The following is a 20,166-nucleotide window of genomic DNA, read 5'->3' on the forward strand; positions in this document are numbered from 1 at the left end:
TATACTACATGTATACTCTATCATCCATTCAGTATCAAAAAGCCAGTGTAATCCTTATCCTTTAAAAGTGAGATTTGGGGAGGATAGAGTACACAGAGCCCCTACCACAATCCCCAACCCCGAGGAGGTAGAGAGGATGTTTACGAAAGACCCTTAGGCCAAATCATAATATTTACAAAAAAGGGGACAAACAAACACTAAAAAATGAATCAAAATAACTTTGCAAATTAAAGATCAATTCTTTTCCCAAGAATATCATCAAAAATGCTATCTTATCTTTTTAGCTCAGGATCATACTGCAGTCCATAAAATTCTCAATAGCAGCAACAGCACGCACCCTGATTACTCCTCCCCACAACCTCAAACCCCATCCGGCAACTTCACAGCTTCATCACCATGGCTCATCCAAACAACTTGCTTCTCCCCAATTCCCTTTATTCCCAAACAACCCCTCATTCTTCTAGACCACAGTATTTACCCCTTAATTGGAAGCGTGGGCTATGGCAGTCTTATTTGAGAACATTTATTGTATGAATGTTGAAGAACATGGGAGCTAACTTCCATCATCTGATTTCTAGTGAATACTAGCAATAATGAATCAACATATATTTACCCCCTAGCATGGCAGCACTGAAATTTTCCACAGGTGAAACTTCATTGGAGTGACATCTTACCTATTCAAAAAAAAAAAAGAATATCATATGGACATCCCAAAGCAAGAAAATTGTGTTATTTTATTTGTACTTCGGGTACACAGAATCTGTATATTACAACACCAACTTCAACTTGAGTTCAAGTATAAACAAGAACACAATGAAGTATATCAAATACCCTTAACACAAGATCAAAATGACCTTTCCGAGAGGTGTATTTTATTTTGCAGAAATTAAGATGAAACAGAAAATAGCCAAGTCGTCCGAATTCATGAATTTTCCTTAAGGAAATAATCCCCCTCACTGTACCCGAGGTCGTGGAATTTTTCTTTCCAGGATAAAATGGCTAACAGACCAACAGTAGCGGTACCTCAAATAGTTGGAATATCTTCGAACTCACAGAACGTTTTGAGTGATCACATAGAATATTTTTGAGACAAGAAGAGAGTTTTTAATCTGAAAATTTCGTACTAAACTTGTGAAAGAAACCAGGTTTATATACCCACAACATGCCTCTTCTGAAAAGAGACAATGGTTTACTCTAAAGGTTACACCTTTGTTGTAAGTTCATGTCTGTTCATCAAAGATTGCAACCTTCTGTAGCCTCAGTTCAGAACAATGTATCATTTCTGAATCTTTTCTTGGCATTCTTCGGAATTCAAATAAAGTTTGTCCAAAAAGATAGATCTCATCGATCATTTGACAAATCCAAATCCAAATACGAGCTGCGCGACAACGACGATGGCGCGAGGCATCTATTATTTCTTACCTCACTTGCCATGTGGAGTAAGTGTTGTTGATTATAAACACTTTCAAGTTCTCTTCTTCCACCAATGTGGGAGAAATAGTAAACTTTCTAATTTGGGAGTACACTTTCCATTTTAGTGTCTCCTTCCCCTCCACCATTTTATTCTCTATTTTTCCATTCACACTTCTTTCATATACTATGAACCCAACAAATTATACTTTCACCTAGCAAGATTCAGACAAACTGATATAAAATGAATACTTCAGCTGCAAATATGATAGGCATGAAAAAGGATTAGAGAAAGAGCTTCAACTAATAGGAGTAACAAGAATTAGAAAATTAAGCTTGTATTCAACTTTCATCTTTGCTGTGCAACTGATGTTCTAGCAGCATAACTTGGTAAAGTATGTATTCAACTGGTTTCGATACCTAATGATAACTTAGAACATGAACAAAAATTCTGCCAGGTATAACTACAAAATCAGTCAATTGAAGCCTGCTCAGTATATATTTCTCTTTTATTTCTACAAATTAACAAACTTATTATTTCAATACTACAAACTCTTAATTTATCCTAACAATATTTAGTCAAAACTTGACGATTCTTGTAAATTAAAACACATCCTATGGGATTTTTGGTTGCAACTAAGATTCGAATTTTGTTTATGTTGGTTACTTCTATTTCAATTTTATGAGTATTTTCTTATCGGTTAAACTGAAAATCGAACCGTTAAGGACTAGAAACGATAAATCAAAAATCGATAGAAAATATCTTATAATACAAACTCTTAATTTATCCTAACAATATTTATTCAAAACTTGACGATTCTGGTAAATTAAAACACATCATGTAGGATTTTTGGTTGCAACTAAGATTCGAGTTTTTTTCATGTTAGTTACTTCTATTTCAATTTTATGAGTATTTTCTTATCGGTTAAACAGAAAATCGAACCGTTAAGGACTAGAAACCGATAAACCAAAAATCGATAAAAATATCTTATTGATTTTGTTATTGGTTTAGCATATTTAAAAACCGAAAACTAATAAATCGAACCGAACCAATCGATGCACACCCCTATTGGTGACTATTATACTACCAAAAGGCCTCTACATTTTTGCTAAACTAATTGGGCAAATTAAAACAGAATCTATACAAACACCGCCTTTAGTATGTGTATAATCAATTCATGTCATTAAAAATGATCTTATTCTCGTCATGTCCATGGAATACTCAATTACAAAGTCTCCCACATGGTGATGTACCCATGTACCTATATGTCCAAATAACACCACAATATGACACGTTGGCCTGATGTCATTAATTAGCATACCTAGGTATTTATTTTCAAACAGTCATATCCAATTAAGGCAGAATTGTAAACATGCATGTCGAAATTTGAAAAAGAACGGAAAACAAATACAACTATGGTTAGAAGATTTGTAGCAAGCAGATTGTGAAACCACAAAATGAAAAATATTATAGGTATAAGAATGAGAAAACTCATACAAATAGAACGAGCACAGTAAAATCAAATTGAAACTTCAAAGTGACTGAGTCCCAACAATTTCAATGTTCAAAGTAAGGATGCTGTAAAAGGGAGGTGTCCATATATACAAAGTGGCAGAAAATTTCGCTGCATTCAGTATATATTAAGTAGTTGATGGTCAATAGTAGATGTAATGCTTTCCACGTGCCTAACCATCACTTTTCTTTCTCGCCGATTAAAGCTCTTGGGTTCTCAAAATTGTCTTTATCGGATCTTCGACATTCTATTTATACAAAAATCAATGTAAGAAAAGTAAAAATAAAAAAACAATGGAATAAACAGAAATCAAATCAAGCATGTTGCATGCATAGAAAATTTGAAGTAAGCAGTAAAGAAAATCTATAGTTCTTTTTAAAATATGGAAGTTCATTCACACCTCTTAGTGTTAGGAAAGGCAAGAGGCACAGTCAAAGAACCCGACAGGGTAGCAGCGAAAGAGTACCCAAGTATAAACTTTCCCTTTCAATTTGAACCATAAGGAGATAAGCAAATCCAAGCAAAACAAACTAATATGGCAGCAAATAACCAATCACACAAATACGATAAGACAGAAATAAAGTCAACCACACGAGACACAAGATTTACGTGGAAGGCCCTTCGGTGTGAAGAGTAAAAAACCATGGGACCAAACCTCTACTATAATCGCCAAAGAGTTACAATATTGTTCTCCAAAATGACCACAAAACAAGTGCCAAACAACAAGAACCAATATGTAAACCATACCACCAAACACTAGAAGGAGCAAAAGCACCAAAAATGCAACTACTGTTCAAGGATAAAACCAGGAGCTACAGGCTACCAAATTCACCTCCGTCAATTCCTAATCAAATATTGAGATGAGAGGAACAAGCTTTTCATAAATCAGTTCAATCGGACAAGAAACGAAGCAAAAATTGCAATTTGAATTTGAATGTTGTGGCTGAAATTGGGATGCGAAAATCTACACTATTTTGTCTCTTTTGGCTTGTGATAATAAATAAGACCTAAAAATATCTATATATATGACCCATAGTATTGGGCCTATGGACAAAATTAGGATGATTCATATTGGGCTTTATTTATCCACATAGGAAGGAAAAAGACCCATAACCCAATAATTCTCCCCCTCCCGACTATGTGGAGGAGACCGTCATCCCGGCGATCATGCAACAATCTTCAAACTTCCCTCTTGGCAAAGCTTTAGTCATCCTATTGGAACCATTATCATCCGTATGAATCTTCTCAAGTTCAAGCAACTTAGAATCCAACACATCCCGAATCTAATGGTATCTCACATCAATATGTTTAGACCGACCATGAAATATAGAATTCTTGCCAAGATGTATAGCACTTTGCCTGTCGCAATGAAGCACATACCTCTCTTGAGCACAACCAAGTTCCCCCAATAATCTTTTCATCCAAAGCAATTCTTTACAAGCTTCAACGGAAGCAATAAGCTCACCTTCTGTAGTAGATAGAGCAACACATTTTTGCAACCTAGATTGCCAAGACAAATCTCCCCCTGCAAAAGTAATCAAATACCCTGAAGTAGACTTGCGAGTATCAACATCACCAGCCATGTCTGAATCAGTATAATCACAAAGAATAGGCTTTCCTGTACCAAAATACAAACTCAGACTAGAAGTGATACAAAGATATCTCATTATCCATTTCACAACATTCTAATGTTTTCTTCTCGGATTAGAAAGAAAATGGCTAACAATACTAACGACATGAGCAATATTTAGTCTTGTACAAACTATTGCATACATCAAATTACCAACGGCTGATGCATAAGAAACTTTCTTCATATCTTCCTTCTCATCGTCACAGGAAGGATATTGCTTCGTGCTTAATTTAAATTGCATAGCTAAAGGTGTACTGACAACCTTAGCATTATCCATGTTAAACCTTCGAAGTACTTTCTGAATGTACTTCTCTTGTGACAACCACAACTTCTTGGCCTTTCTATCACGAACAATCTGCATGCCAAGAATTTGCCTTGCTGGTCCTAAGTCTTTCATAGAAAAAGACTTACTCAACTTTTGCTTCAACTTTTGAATCCTTCAAGCATTATGACCAACAATAAGCATGTCATAAACATAAAGCAACACAATAATAAAGTAACCATCAGAGAATTTTTGCACAAAATCACAATGGTCTGAAGTAATCTTCTTGAAGCCCTGCTAACTCATAAGGGAACCAAACTTCTCGTACCACTGCCTAGAAGCTTGTTTCAAACCATACAAGTTCTTCTTCAATTTGCAAACATAATTCTCTTTTTCATTAACTTCAAAACCTTCAGGTTGCTCCATATAAATTTTTTCATCTCAGGTTGCTCCATATAATTTTTTCATCTAAGTCACCATGAAGAAAAGCAATTTTAACATCCATTTACTCAACATCTAAATCTAGACTTGCAGCTAAGCCTAGAACCACACGAATGGATGACATCTTCACAACTGGAGGGAATATCTCAACAAAATCAATTTTTTTTTCTGGTTAAATCCTTTCACAACCAATCTAGCCTTATACCGTGGAACTGGGTTACCATCTTCATGTTTCACATGAAAAAACTACCTGTTTTTCAAAGCTTTTCTGTCTTTAGGCAGCTTAACCAAATCAAAGGTATGATTATCATGCAAAGATTTAATCGCATCTTCCATAGCACAAACCACTTTTCTTTTTCTTCACTTTCCGTGGTCTCATCAAGACCCTCAAGTTATCCCCCGTCAGTTAAGAGTACATACTCATTGGGAGAATAACGAGATGAAGGTATTCTCTCTAGTTGATCGTCTGAGAGAACTCTCTGAAGCATCAACAACTGGTTGCTGATCAACCATATCAACTTAGACTAAAGCATCAACAACATCTTGTTGGTCATTCTGAACATGATCATCTTCATTATCAACTTGATTTTCATCATCATGAAGATATTTTTCATGAGCAGTAGTCAAAGAAACTGGATCAACATCAACTGGACTCACATTACTCTGAGAATTAACATTCTCAGCTTTGTCAAAATTTTCAATTGTTTGGTCTTCAAAGAATACAACATCACGGCTTCTAACAAGTTTCTTCTCAATCGGATCATAGAAACAATAGCCAAATTCACCTTGATCATAACCAATGAAGATACACTATCTAGTTTTAACATCCAACTTTGACCTTTCATCTTTAGGAATATGCATAAAAGTTTTACACCCAAAGACTCTAAGATGGTCATAAGAAACATTTTTACCAGACCAAACTCTGTCAGGGACATCACCATCCAAAGCAACAGTAGGAGATAAATTAATAACATAGGCAATAGTAATGAGTGCTTCTGTCTAAAAGAAATCTAGCAGCTTAGCATCTGAAAGCATACATCTAACCCTCTCAACTAGAGGTCTGTTCATCCTCTCTGTTAAACTATTTAACTAAGGAGTCTTTGGAGGAGTTTTCTGATGTCGAATACTGTCACGCCCCAAAATCCCATCGGGCCGGACTGGCACCCGAAGCCGAGAAGGCCCGGGAGAACCCGTTCAAATACCTGTACTTTCACTTACATGTCACCAAAACTTTGGACAGCACTTCGTTGCATATAGAAAGGTCTAATTACCTGTATCAGCACAACACACACAAATATAAATATATATAATACTTGGCCGTCGGGGCCACCACATATACAAATATAACATCACTATATAAACTTCCATGACTTTACCCTTCCTTATGTCTACAAAGCCTCTAGGATATACATGACATAACTAGGGTCGGGATAAACCCCCGCCCACAAATGACTCCTGTACAATAACAAAATATAAGGGATCGACTCGAAAAGCTCCGAAGTAAACTGGAGCTCACCAACAATAGTTGTATGACCTGGCTCCTATTTATGTTGTGAATGAGCTGAAGCACCTGTGCCTGCAGCATGAAATACAGGTCCCCCGTGAAAGACGTCAGTACAAAATATGTACTGAGTATGTAAAGTTGTAAATAATCATATGTGGTATGGGGGATCAAGAAAATCAGACGCAAGTGAATAAATCATAATAGAAGTGAACCACACTTCATAAACACTTTTAGGATCATGTACATTATCTTATCATTAATCTGAATTGGGTTCTTGAATTCAAACACATTTGTGGAACAATATACATTCGTTCATTTCATTCTTTACAATTATCATTCGCCATTGCCTCCTCCTCCCGAACCTCCAACCACCTAACAATAATCAATACTGTACCGTATTATGACCATTAGGCTGCCCCCAGTACATATGAACTGTAATCATATCAAATATCAGGATCGGCCCATGCTAGGCTTAAGCCCCTGAGCTACCACCCGCACGTATATCAAGTAACACACATAAGAGATCTTTCCAATAAATTAGTTCAAAAGCTTTTGAGATTATTACATTAGTGTTCATGTCAATATAGTACCGTTGGAATAATGATACATCAATAGGAACCAAGTAATAGACTTTCTATACAATAACGATGTAATACAGACTCATTGGTACATCAACAATGTGTTTCGGAATCATCAATATCACAACAATGAAATAGGAGCCTTTCGGTATATCAATGAAACATTTTGACACTTTATAGAATGGAAACAATTTCGTTGGTAATGTAGAACAATACATGTTTTTGGACAACCTCGGAATCTTACTTGATGGAACATTGGTGTTTTTATGCCAAAGAACATCGTTAGAGTATGCTTTACATACCTCGTTGTAGATTCGGATACCAATTCAACACAACTTCCTGCCTTTACAAATCACTTATCTACAATGAAATGTTTGGCATCTAGTATTAGCAACCCAACACCACAATTCTCTTCCATAATTCCATACAACCAATATTTGCAAAGCATTCCAAAAACCAACTTGAACAATCGGTTTATGTGTCTATATATATATAATCATCATTTCAATACCACATCATCACACCAAATCCCTTCACAATTCAACATAATCCAACTATGCACAAGAATAATCCAACATTATTTCCAATCATCTTTCAACAACAATCAAATAACATACTTCTTATGCTCACATGCATATATATATACATATCCATATAAATAACACCAACATAATTTACATCCTTACCATAAAATGGCCCTTTTGATTTCGAAGTCCTGTTGGCACAAATAAGGGGTGCTTCTCGAAGCCCTCGAGATGGTGAACACAACTACGGAATCAATTTGGATTTTCTACAGTTGAATCAAAAGATAATTGGAGTTGAACTTAGGCTAGGGTTTCTTATTCTTTAATAATTTGGATGATAAATTATGGATATGAGGCTAAGTATATGTATATAATGACCAATTTTCGTCCATGAGGTGATGGAAAATGACCATATTGCCCTTAAAATTTAAGTAAATCCGAATCTGTCCATGGTGGACTGTTTTGATAGGCTAAAGTAAATCGACCATAACTCTTTGCTCCGATATCGTATTTGGGTGAAATTGGTATCGTTAGAAAGATAATTCAAAGGGATTTCATTTAATATAAAGTAGGCCACCCAGTTCATCCTGTACAAGGAGTTATGATCGTTTGAAATTGACCCTAAAAATCTGTTTTGAGAGGCTGAAGTAAAACGAGTATAACTCATTACTCAGATGTCGGATTTGGATGAAACCAATTGCATTGGAAAGAAGACTCAAAGATATTTCTTTTCATAGGTGGCAGCTCTCCCAGTTCATTATATTAAGGGAGTTATGATCGTTCAAAGTTGACCCAAAAAAATGGCTGGCCTCAGTAGTTTGTGTGCAGGAAATTTTCCTGCACATTTACTATTCCCAATATCCCAGCCACCGTTTTATAGTTTCGAACGTGCTCGATTATATCCGAAACCTATCCGTTTTTGGAAATCTTTATATCGTTGGAAAGCTTATTCAATAACCTTCGTATGGAACCATCGACGGGCAAATTCCAGTATAAATAAAATAAAATAAAATTAATTCCATATAAATAAGACCAATACACGTACTTGAATACGCCAATATATGTACTTGAATACGGGGTGTTACAAATACCTTGTTCTCTTCAATATCTATCAGAAAGACCAATATACTCACCACCATTATTTGAGCAGATGCATTTCAATTTCTTTCCTATCTGTCTCTCAACCAAGGCCTGAAAATTCTTGACACATCAAGTACTTTATCCTCGAACTTCAAAGGAAATACCTAGAGCGTGCGAGAATGATCATCAATAAAGGTCACAAAGTAAAATATACCACCATGAGACCTTACTTTAAATGGACCACATAAATCAGAATGCACCAACTCTAGCAAATCAAGCTTTCTTGAAGGTGGATGACTCTGAAAAGAAATTTTTTTCAGTTTACCGGCTAAGCAATGAACATACTTCTTCAACTTTGCTTGTTTCACTCCAGAAAGTAAATTTTTCTTAGCTAAACTATCAATTCCCTTCTCACTCATATGACTCAACCTTCTATGCCAAAACTCTGATGAAGTATCATTTTTCACCAAGTTTATCAAGCCTCTAGAAATAGAGCCCTGAAATACGTACAAGTTAGAAAACTTGTGACCTCGATCCACAATCATCGAACCTCTAGTAAGCTTCCACTGGCTAGCATCAAGGGTGTTAACATAACCCTCATCATCAAGGTTCCCTAAAGAAATCAAATTCAGGCGAACATCTGGAGCATGCTTGACATTATTGAGAACTAGTTTGGAATCATTGTTACTTTCCAAACAGGAAGTGCCAATGCCAAGTACTTTAACTTCATCATTATTTTCTATTTTCAACATCCTAAAATTACCTGGAGTATACGAAGAAAATAATTTCTTCTTTGGCATAACATGAGAAGTAGCACCAGAATTCACTAACCAGCTAGACTCATCACGAACAATATTAATGGCATTCTAACCATAAGCAACAAGAAGATCATCATTAGCAACAATAGCAACACAATTTTCATTATCGCCTTCTTTCTTTTTTCGTCTCATATCTCTCTTATGCTTGTAGCAATATTTCATGATATGCCCCTTTTTGTTGCAATAGTCACATGTAACATTCTTTAATTTGGACCTTGACTTGCTTTTACTTTTATCTCTATCATCCGAACCTCTGGACATATTTCTCCCCCTCTCTTCAGTAATCGAAACGTCAGAGTAAGAAGATGAAGAAGATGAGGCCTGAGATTTTTTTCTCATCTCTCCATTCAAGACACCACTATTAACATATTCTATAGTTACAATACCACCAGGAGCAGAATTAGTCAAAGAAACTTGAAAAGTTTCCCAAGAGTCAGGCAGAATATTAAGAAGCCTAAGTCCCTGAATTTCTTTATCGAACTTTACACCCATTCCGGACAGCGGTCAAGGACACCCTGAAAATTATTAATATTATCAAAAATAGGACTGCCCTCTTTATACCTGATATTATCAATTACTTAAGCAGGAACAACTTGTTATTGTCAGTCTTCGAAGCATAAAGTATCTCGAGCTTGTTCCACAAACTTCTGGCATGTTTCTCATCCACAATATGGTTTCTAACATTATCTTCAACCCATTGTCTGATATATCCACAGACTTGTAAGCGCTCAAATTCTCAATCCTTATCTGTCATGGATTGAGGTTTAATAGACGCAAATACAGGTAATTGCATTTTCTTGACAAAGAGAAGATCTTTCATCTTGCCTTTTCAAGTATGATAGTTACTACCATTCAAACACATCATCTTGCTCATATTTTCCTTTATCAATCAAATAAAAAATCAACAACAACCACTCTCTGATACCACTTTGTTGGGAAAGACAAGGGGCACAATCAAAGAGCCTGACATGGTAGCAGCGGAAATAATACCCAAGTTTAAACTTTTTCTTTCAATTTGAACCAAGAGGAGATAAGCAAATCCAAGCAAAACAAAATAACATGGCTGCAAATAACCAATCACACAAATATGATAAGACAAGAATAAAGTCAACCAATCGAGACACAAGATTTACGTGGAAAACCCTTCAGTGTGAAGAGTAAAAAACTACGGGATCAAACCTCCACTATAATTACCAAAGAGTTACAATATTGTTCTCCAAAATGGCCACAAAAAAAGTGTCAAACAACAAGAAACAATACATAAACCACAACACCAAACACTAAAGAAATAAAGGAGCAAAAGCATAAAAAATGTAACTATTGTTCAAGGATAAAAATAGGAGCTACAGTCTACCAAATCCAGCTCCGCCAGTTCCTAATTAAATATTGAGATGAGAGAAACAAGTTGTTCAAAAATCAGTTCAATCGGACAAGAAACGAAGCAGAAATTGCAATTTGAAGTTGAATATTGTGGCCTATGTTGCTCGGACTCAGTTGTTTTGCCGTCGAACCGTCTCGACACAAGACTGGGGCGGGGACGGGTTCTTCCGCCGTCTTCGATTAGGTCAAACAATTTCGAAGATTTTGATCAAACTGAAGAAGAAATTTGAGGAAAGCATCGAAATTAACCGGCAACTTAAAAAAAAAAATCTCGACCAACAACCTCCGAAACAGAGACGGTGTTATCGATGGCCGTTGCCTGAAATCATCGTCCCTGTTGCTGAAAATCATCATCGCCGTCATCGAAAAACATCGTGCAGTCGTCGTACGGTCAGTCGTCCGTTGTCGTCGGCGTTAACAGTGACGGGCTTTTTTTTCAAAGTGATTTGTTTGTGGTGTTAATAACATTTAATAATATTAATAATATTAACCATAGATATACCTTTTAATGAAAAATAAAAACACGTGTATACAAGTGTCGGTCAGTAAACCTACTTTGTTTAAAAATTATACTTATTTTTTATTTTTTGGTAAATAAACGTCAGTTTTAATTTTGAAAAAAATTCTAATACGAATACTATTCCTAATTGAAAAGTAAAATCAATGAAAAAATAACTAAAAATAGTAAAGAAAATAAAAAAATAAATTCAAATTCCTATGGGTCAAGGAAAATAAATTAGTTTAAAATAAATTATAACTTTATATTTATAATATTTAATTTTTTTAAGCCGAATTCCCGCACCCGTATCCACTCTTGGATTCGCTCCCCCAAATCCTAAAACTTATATCTTGACGAATTCGACACTCGGATCCGCACCCGTCTCGGATATCCGCCCTCGAGTCCGAGCAACTTAGATTGTGGCTGAAATTAGGGTACAAAAATCTGCACTATTTTCTCTCTTATGGCTGCTGAAATCTCTCTTTTATGATACTCCCTCCGTTTCAAATTATGTGTCGCCATTTATTTTTGGTCCGTCCTCAAAAAAATGTCGTCTTTCCTTATTTGGTAAGTTTTTAAAAACACAATTATAATTTTACGCTTAGTGGTCCCATTGAAAGAGAAGGAAGGCGGAAAACAAAGTGATTTAATGGAAGCCAAATATCCCATTAAAGTAAATAGATAAACATGTGTCTCTCCATAAATTAAAAGTTAAGTACAATTGAAGTAACATTTGATGTAATAATTAATTAAATCAAAAAGAGCCTTAAATTATAGCCAATCAAATTAAATCAAAAAGAGCACTAAATTATGAAAGGTACACATTTAACTGCCTTTGGTACAATACTGAGATGCTGTGATAGTCCTAGGACTATTGACTTATATAAAAGAGTAATATGTGGGTAAATGTTATATTTATTCTGTCAAGAGAAAATTCTTTTAACCACCTTCCTTAAGATATCTTCAAAGTATGCTTTGTTTTTCCTCCCATCATATATAGGACATCCCAAATATGTGAGAGGAAAATTACCCATCTTAATCCTGGATAATCTTTTCAATCTTAACCCAACTGCCAGAGGGGTCTTCTCAAGAACTCTATCGAACCTTTTAAATATGCAATCATTTTCAATTCTCCCATTCCACCAAGTAAAGTTGCTGCCTTTAAATTCAATTCAGTGAGCCCATTGATTAAAATCCATCGCTTCATATTGTGTAAAAGGCAATCCACCTTGTTTCTCCTCTTCATTAAGAATTACATTGAAATCACGACCTATCAACCAAGGAATTTATTGAATCTGTGCAGTATCTTTAATATTTTCCCAAAAAGTTGTAGCCTTTCTAGTGCATTACATCTTGCGTACACTATAGTGATACATAAATTCTACCAAATTATTTCTAAACTTCAAAGTAATTGTTGTTCATTATGGCCTTAAATGATGCATGTCGTGCAATATTTAGGTACTTAATTCGTACCCATTTTTCAATAATCTCCCCTGATTGCTTTCTCAGTCCAACAGTGATTCTTTTGGGAAATCCACTTCGACCTTGACCCTTGCACAACTTGGCCGCGTTTGATTTTTTATTGCCAAGTCCACCTGTAATGGCTGCTATAGAGAATATCGCTTCCTTCCCAAAAAAAATTGGGTGGTGTCCTTTATGCATAATGTAACAGGAAGGCTTCGACAAAAAATTAACATAATCTTCTAGATTTGAAGCACGTATTAAAATATGTCTATTTCTTAACAAACCAATATTGCAATCACCCTTCAACTCACATTGTTTTGGAATTAGCTTTTGTAAATCATGAATGTCCGGCCATCCATATGAAAACTTTCCGATGATGGCATATTGTAAATTTTCATTGACTATTAATTGGAAATGAGCTGATCTACAAATTGACTATTGATTCAGGTATGCAATTGCTTCGAGCTGGGTTGTTCACATTTGGAATCGAGTTGCTGAGCTAGCTTATCTAGGATTTTCCTTCAGCTTTAGTACTCTTGCGATTTATTTGAATTTCAGTTAGTCATTTTCGAAATTTGGTTATTACTATTTGAACACTGTTCAACGTGAAGTTAGTGTAATTGTTGAGTTGTTGTCGATTTAATTTGTTGTGATTGTTAGAGTTCATTACAAATTGGTATCAAAGCCATCGGTTTTGATTATACCTGTGGATAATGACGGGAGCGGATGCTACAAGGGCTAAACAAGCCGAGGAACGCTTGAGAAAAATTGAAGCTCAAGTGCAGGCTAATAAAGTAGAGGTGGACTCTAAGCTCTCAGCTATAGAGTCACGGTTGGCTGAGATGAGCTCTACTCAAGGAGATATGAAGCAAATGATGGTGGAAACTCATGAAGCTATGATGAGATTATTGCGAAAAAGCACTGGTAAGAGTTCAATTACTCCTGAAAGCAGCAATAAAGGTGATGGATTGCTTTCTACGCCTAATAGAGCAACCAAAGTGGGGGGAAATGGACCCAATCTGAGCCACGAGTTTCATCCCAAGCTCTAATTTCCCATATATGGAGGAGCTGAGCCTCGATCTTGGTTGAAAAGGTGCAACAAGTACTTCAATATTTATAGAATCAATGATCCAGCTAGAAAACTTGAAATGGCTACGTTGCACATGGAGGGAGATGCTGAGGCTTGGTATTTCTCTTATACGCTTACGAGAAGGCTAGTGAGGTGGGAGGAGTTCTGTGAGGAGTTGGTGATGAGGCTTGAAGATGATCACAATGAAAGTGTGGTGGTTGAATTCAAAATGCTCGCTCAACAAGGTACAGTGAGTGATTATCTGCAAAAGTTTAAGGAACTTAGGGTCAGGTATTGACGAGAAATCCTAGAGTTCCTGAGGATTTTATTTTAGAGTGTTTTATTGGAGTTTTGAAAGAAGAAATTAGGGAGCCTATTAAGATGTATGAGCCTGTAAACTTAGCCCAAGCTTTGTCACTTGCCAGGAAGCAAAAGCGAGTTATTAATGCCAGGAAAAAGAAGGCTAGATGGTTACACAAGGGGACGGTTGCACTAGTTAGCAAGGAGTTGATTAAAGGAGGCAGTACTGGGCAGAAGATCTAAGCAACACTGCCTAATCCTGAAGTCAAGGCAGAATTCAAGAGAATACCAGGTGCTTGTTGAAGATGTGGAGAAAGAAACATTCCAGGACATGTATGCAAAGACAAACTGTTAAATGCCATCACAACAGAAGAAGAGCAAGGACAGGGAACTATACTGGAGGAGCAGGAGGAATCTCAAGAGAAAGAAGAAGGAATCGAGGTCATGGAAGAAGAGGCAGTGTGCTTGAATGCCATGTCAGGTACCACAGAACCAAATACTTTCAAAATCAAAGGGTGGATCAAAAAGAGAATAGTGGTATTACTGGTAGATTCCGGTAGTACACACAGTTTTTTAGACATACAAACTACTAAGGAACTGGGGGTTGTTTCTCAGGTGGATACCCCAATAAGAGTGACTGTGGACAATAGCCAATAGATGTATAGCCATCACAGTGTGCCCAGGGTTAAGTGGAAGGCTAACGGGGTTGAGTTTGAAGACAAATTCAGGTTGCTGAATCTGGGTAGTTGTGATATGGTTTTGGGAGACGATTGGATAAGAGTGCATGCACATGTAACCTTTGACTATGAACTATATGAGCTTAAGATCAAGCAGGGTGGTAAGGTAGTGACACTAAAAGGAGATGTAGAACCGGTAGCTTTGCACCAAATCACAGCTATTAATAGGCAAAATACTCAAGAAGGGTCAAGCTTTATTAGCTCATCTTTTTACTATATATGGAGGTGATATGAGTAGTGAAAGGATGATACCAGGAAGTGTTAGATTACTTTGCCCACATATTTGAGGAACCTATTGACTTACTACCACCCAAAGCTCAAGATCATGCAATTCCCATCATACCAGGAGCTAGACCAGTATCCTTGAGACCTTACAGGTACAATCATTACCAGAAGAATGAGCTGGAAAAACAAGTAGCAGAGATGTTGGAATAGGTAATTATACAGCCTAGTCACTCACCTTACTCTTCCCTAGTCCTCTTAGTCAAGAAAAATGATGGATTTTGGAGGTTCTGTATTGACTATAGGGAGCTCAATAATATTACAGTGAAGGATAAGTTTCCCATTCTCGTAGTCAATGATCTCTTGGATGAGCTACAAGGATCATGTTTGTTTTCTAAAATTGACCTGAGATCGGGTTACCATCAATTAAGGATGAGGATGGAAGATATACCAAAGACTGGATTCAGGACTCATCATGGTCACTTTGAGTTTAAGGTGATGCCATTTAGGCTGACAAATGCACCAGCCACCTTTAAGTCATTAATGAACTCCTTGTTCCAGCAACATCTGAGGTAGTTTATATTAGTTTTCTTCGATGACATCTTAGTATATCGTAAAATTTTACAAGAGCATGTGGAGCATTTGAGAGAAACCTTCAAAATTTTTCAGCACAATAAGTTGTTTGCTAAGAGATCGAAATGAAGTTTTTGCAAGTCACAGGTGGAGTACTTAGGGCACATCATTACAAGTAAAGGAGTGGCTATAGACTCTTCCAAGGTATCAATAATGATGTCTTGGCCTGTTCCCAAGAGCCTTAAGGGGTTAAAGAGATTCCTAGGTCTGACAAGGTATTACAGAAGATTTGTGAAGAATTATGGTTCCATCAGTAAGCCGCTAACTGATTTACTAAAAAAGAACTTATTTCAGTGGAGTATAGAGGCTGAGGAAGCTTTTGAGAGATTGAAACAAGCCATGAGCACTGTTCCCGTGCTATCCATGCTTGACTACAACAAGACCTTCACTATTGAGACTGATGCTAGCAATCAACGTATTGGTGTTGTTCTTACTCAAAACAACAGACCCCTGGCTTATTATAGCAAGGCTTTAGCACCCAAACATAAGGGGAAATTAGTGTATGAAAAAAAATATATGGTTGTTCTAGCAGCCATAAACAAGTGGAGACACTATGTGCAAGGAAACCATTTCATTATTAAGACTAATCACTTCAGTCTTCAGTATTTGATGGAGTAAAAAATCACTACTTCTATTCAACAGAAGGGACTTACTAAATTACTGGGCTTGGATTATAAGATTATATATAGGAAGGGAGCTGAGAATAGGGTAGTTAATTCCTTCTTTATAATTTCTGAGGAACAAGATGAGTTTCAGGCACTGTCAGGAGCACAACCTGAATGAATTTTGGAGGTATAAAAGAGTTACGAAGGAGATAACAGTGCTCTAGAATTGCTTATTGCCCTAGCAATCAGCCCTAATCATAACCAGGACTACAAGTTGACTTCAGGGGTGTTGAGACACAAGGGTAAGGTGTATATTGACAAAACTACTGCTTTGAGACAACAACTACTACATATTATGGATGCATCAGCTTTGGGTGGGCACTCTGGACAGCAGGGCACCTTGAAGAGGTTACAATTGTATTTTTTTGGCCAGCAATAAAGAAAGAGGTGCAGGAATTTATCTCTAGTTGTGATATCTGTAAAAGGTGTAAAGTGAGAATGTAGTATCTCCTGGTCTTTTACAACCATTAGCTATACCAACTCAAGCCTGGAATGACATTAGTTTTGATTATATAAAAAGACTTCCTAAATCTCAAGGCAAAGAGGTGATCCTGGTAGTAGTGGATAGATTCACCAAGTATGCACATTTTATAGCCTTACACCATCTATATACAATAGCTCAGGTGGTAGAAGTTTTCATTAGAGAAATCTATAAGTTGTATGGGTTCCCAAAGACAATGTTTTCTAATAGAGATAAGGTGTTCACTAGTTTATTTTGGCAACACTTGTTTAAGACAATTGGTACCACACTATGTATGAGCATAGCCTACCACCCTGAGTTTGATGGACGGATCGAAAGGCTCAACAGGTGTCTAGAAGAATACCTTAGAGCTATAGTGATGAGTAACCCCAAGCAGTGGGTAAACTGGCTTTATTTTGCGGAGTAGTGGTACAACATCAACTACCACACAGCCCTGCAAACCATCCTCTTATTTGTTTTATACGGGTATGACCTCCCACAACTTTACCTAGGACCTTATAGTGACTCACCAGTGCAATCAGTGCAGGACTTGGACTAACAAAAGGTGAAAATTCAGCAAGTATTGTGAGACAATTTAGTACAGGCTCAGGCTAGAATGAAATGGTATGCTGATCAAAGGAGAAGTGAGAGAGAACTGCAAGTAGGAAATTGGGTTTATCTGAAGCTTCAACCATATAGACAAACATCAATTGCACTCAGGAAGCACCTCAAATTATGCCCAAAATTATATGGCCTTACAAGGTTTTGCAAAGAGTGGGCAAGGTAGCTTACAAGCTTGAACTCCCAACAAATTCTCTTATCCACCCTGTGTTTCATTTTTCCTTACTCAAAAAAAGAATTGACCAAGATGTAACACCCCTGCAACAACTTTCATTGGTTGGAAATGATGGGAAGATCTTGGTTAGGACCCTGGCTATCTTACAAAGAAGAATGGTAAAGGAGAACAATGCGATAGCAGTGGAGGTCCTGATTCAACGGGAGAACTTAGGAAGAAGCTACCTAGGAAGACTGGACATTCATCAAGGCCTAATTTCCTGATTTCATTCAGGGGTTAGTATCACATTCTTGTGGACAAGAATGTCCAGATGGAGGGTGGAATGTAATGATCACTCGTTACACATATTAGCCAGTAAACGACACCGTTAGAGCCTATTTAAATAAGGTTCAACAGTTAGTAATCAAGGGTGGTGATTAAATTAGATCAAGTACCAGATCAACGGCAGAGATTCACTCAAGAGGGGGTATAAATATCAAATACAAACTGAAGAAAGGCATGTGAAATTGGTATGTTCTAAACTCGTGTTCCTTCCAAAACTTCTTCTCTAAATCTTAGTCCAAATTCTTATTCTTCCTCTTCCCAAATTTTGTTCTTATATTCCCAAATCCTTACCTTCCAGTGAAGTTATTTTCAATTAATTGGAAATGAGTTGATCTACAAATTGACTATCGATTCAGGTATGCAATTGCTTCGAGCTGGGTTATTCACCTTTGGAATCGAGTTGCTGAGCTAGATTATCTAGGATTTTCCTTCAGTTTTAGTATTCTTGCGATTTATTTGAATATTAGTTAGTCATTTCCGAAATTCGATTATTACTGTTTGAACATTGTTCAGCGTAAAGTTAGTGTAATTGTTGAGTTGTTGTCGATTTAATTTGTTGTGCTTGTTGGAGTTCATTACACCTCTACCAATTCAAACTATCAAAAGATGGATTGAGTTCACTCATCACGAGTGAAAATGGAGAATTCATCGAGTTATTGACACGTGTCATGCAATATGGGAGCCATATGAGTCTAGGGCCTATGCAGTGATGCTAATGAAAGACATGTTCGAAGCATCCACACTAACTCTACTTTTGAGCTTGAAGCAAGAGTTATTCACACAAGTGGTTCAAGTCTTGAGGGATGAGATCTCTCAAAAGGCGACAAAAGCATCATTGCAAGTGCTAGCACGCGTGTCCATTTGGAACGAACAGAGTAAAAATAGCAGAGGCTGGAGCCGTTAGGGTTTTGGTGGACCGTCTGCTCGATTCATCTGAGAAAAGGACTTGTGAACTGATCCTAATCTTGATGGATCAAATTTGTCAGAGCGCAGAAGGGACAGGCCGAGCTTTTGAATCATCCGGGAGGATTAACCATTGTTTCGAGGAAAAGTAGGGAGTGAAAGGGCAATAAAGATATTGCATTCAATCTCAAAGTTTTCATCAACACAAGGTGTTGTTCAAGAGATGTTGAGTTTGGGTGTGGTGGCAAAGCTTTGTTTGGTACTTCAAGTTGATTGTGGAAGTAAAGCTAAGGATAGAGCTAGAGATATTCTCAAAATTCATGCAAAGGCATGGAGAAATTCTCCTTGTATACCCTATAAATTTATTATCTTCATATCCATTTTAGGAGAATAGGATAAAAAAGATCAAAAATTGCTTAGGCAGAAATAGAAAAAAAGAAGAAGAAGAACAACAAAAGTAGTGGATTATTTATGTGTACATAATTTATTCTTTTTAGAAAATAGAAAAAAAAAAATTGGACAAAGTGGTCCATGAATATAATTGTTCATATATATCCATCAACTTTTTTAATTAGAGCATATCCATCAAGAACGTGTTTTCTATAATAAATAAAAATATCCAGAAGATGAAAAAGGAATGTACTAGTATATATCATAACAATAATATATCTAGTGAAATTTCATCAGTCGAGTTCGGAGAGAATAGAATATATGCAAATTTTAATACTATCTCATGATGGTTGCGTGATTTTTTCCGAAAAATCCTCGATTCAAGTACAATAATTTATTCACATATTTAATTTTATGTGCTTTAGCGTTTTTTTTTTTTTTTTTGAAAAATAGGTAATTTACATAAATATATTTATTCACCTATTAAAATTCATAACCTACCATGTACCTATATACATCACATCACATGAAAAGTGATTTTCCATTATTTATTACACATTCTC

General features: G+C 36.4%; 1 pseudogene; it reads left to right on the forward strand.

Annotated features, from left to right (window-relative positions):
• The first annotated feature begins 13,817 nt into the window (after positions 1-13,817).
• Positions 13,818-19,712, forward strand: LOC107860973 (annotated as a pseudogene).
• The last annotated feature ends 454 nt before the right edge of the window (positions 19,713-20,166 follow it).

The sequence above is a fragment of the Capsicum annuum genome, chromosome 8 (genome assembly GCF_002878395.1).
Source record: "Capsicum annuum cultivar UCD-10X-F1 chromosome 8, UCD10Xv1.1, whole genome shotgun sequence".
Classification (NCBI taxonomy): domain Eukaryota; kingdom Viridiplantae; phylum Streptophyta; class Magnoliopsida; order Solanales; family Solanaceae; genus Capsicum; species Capsicum annuum.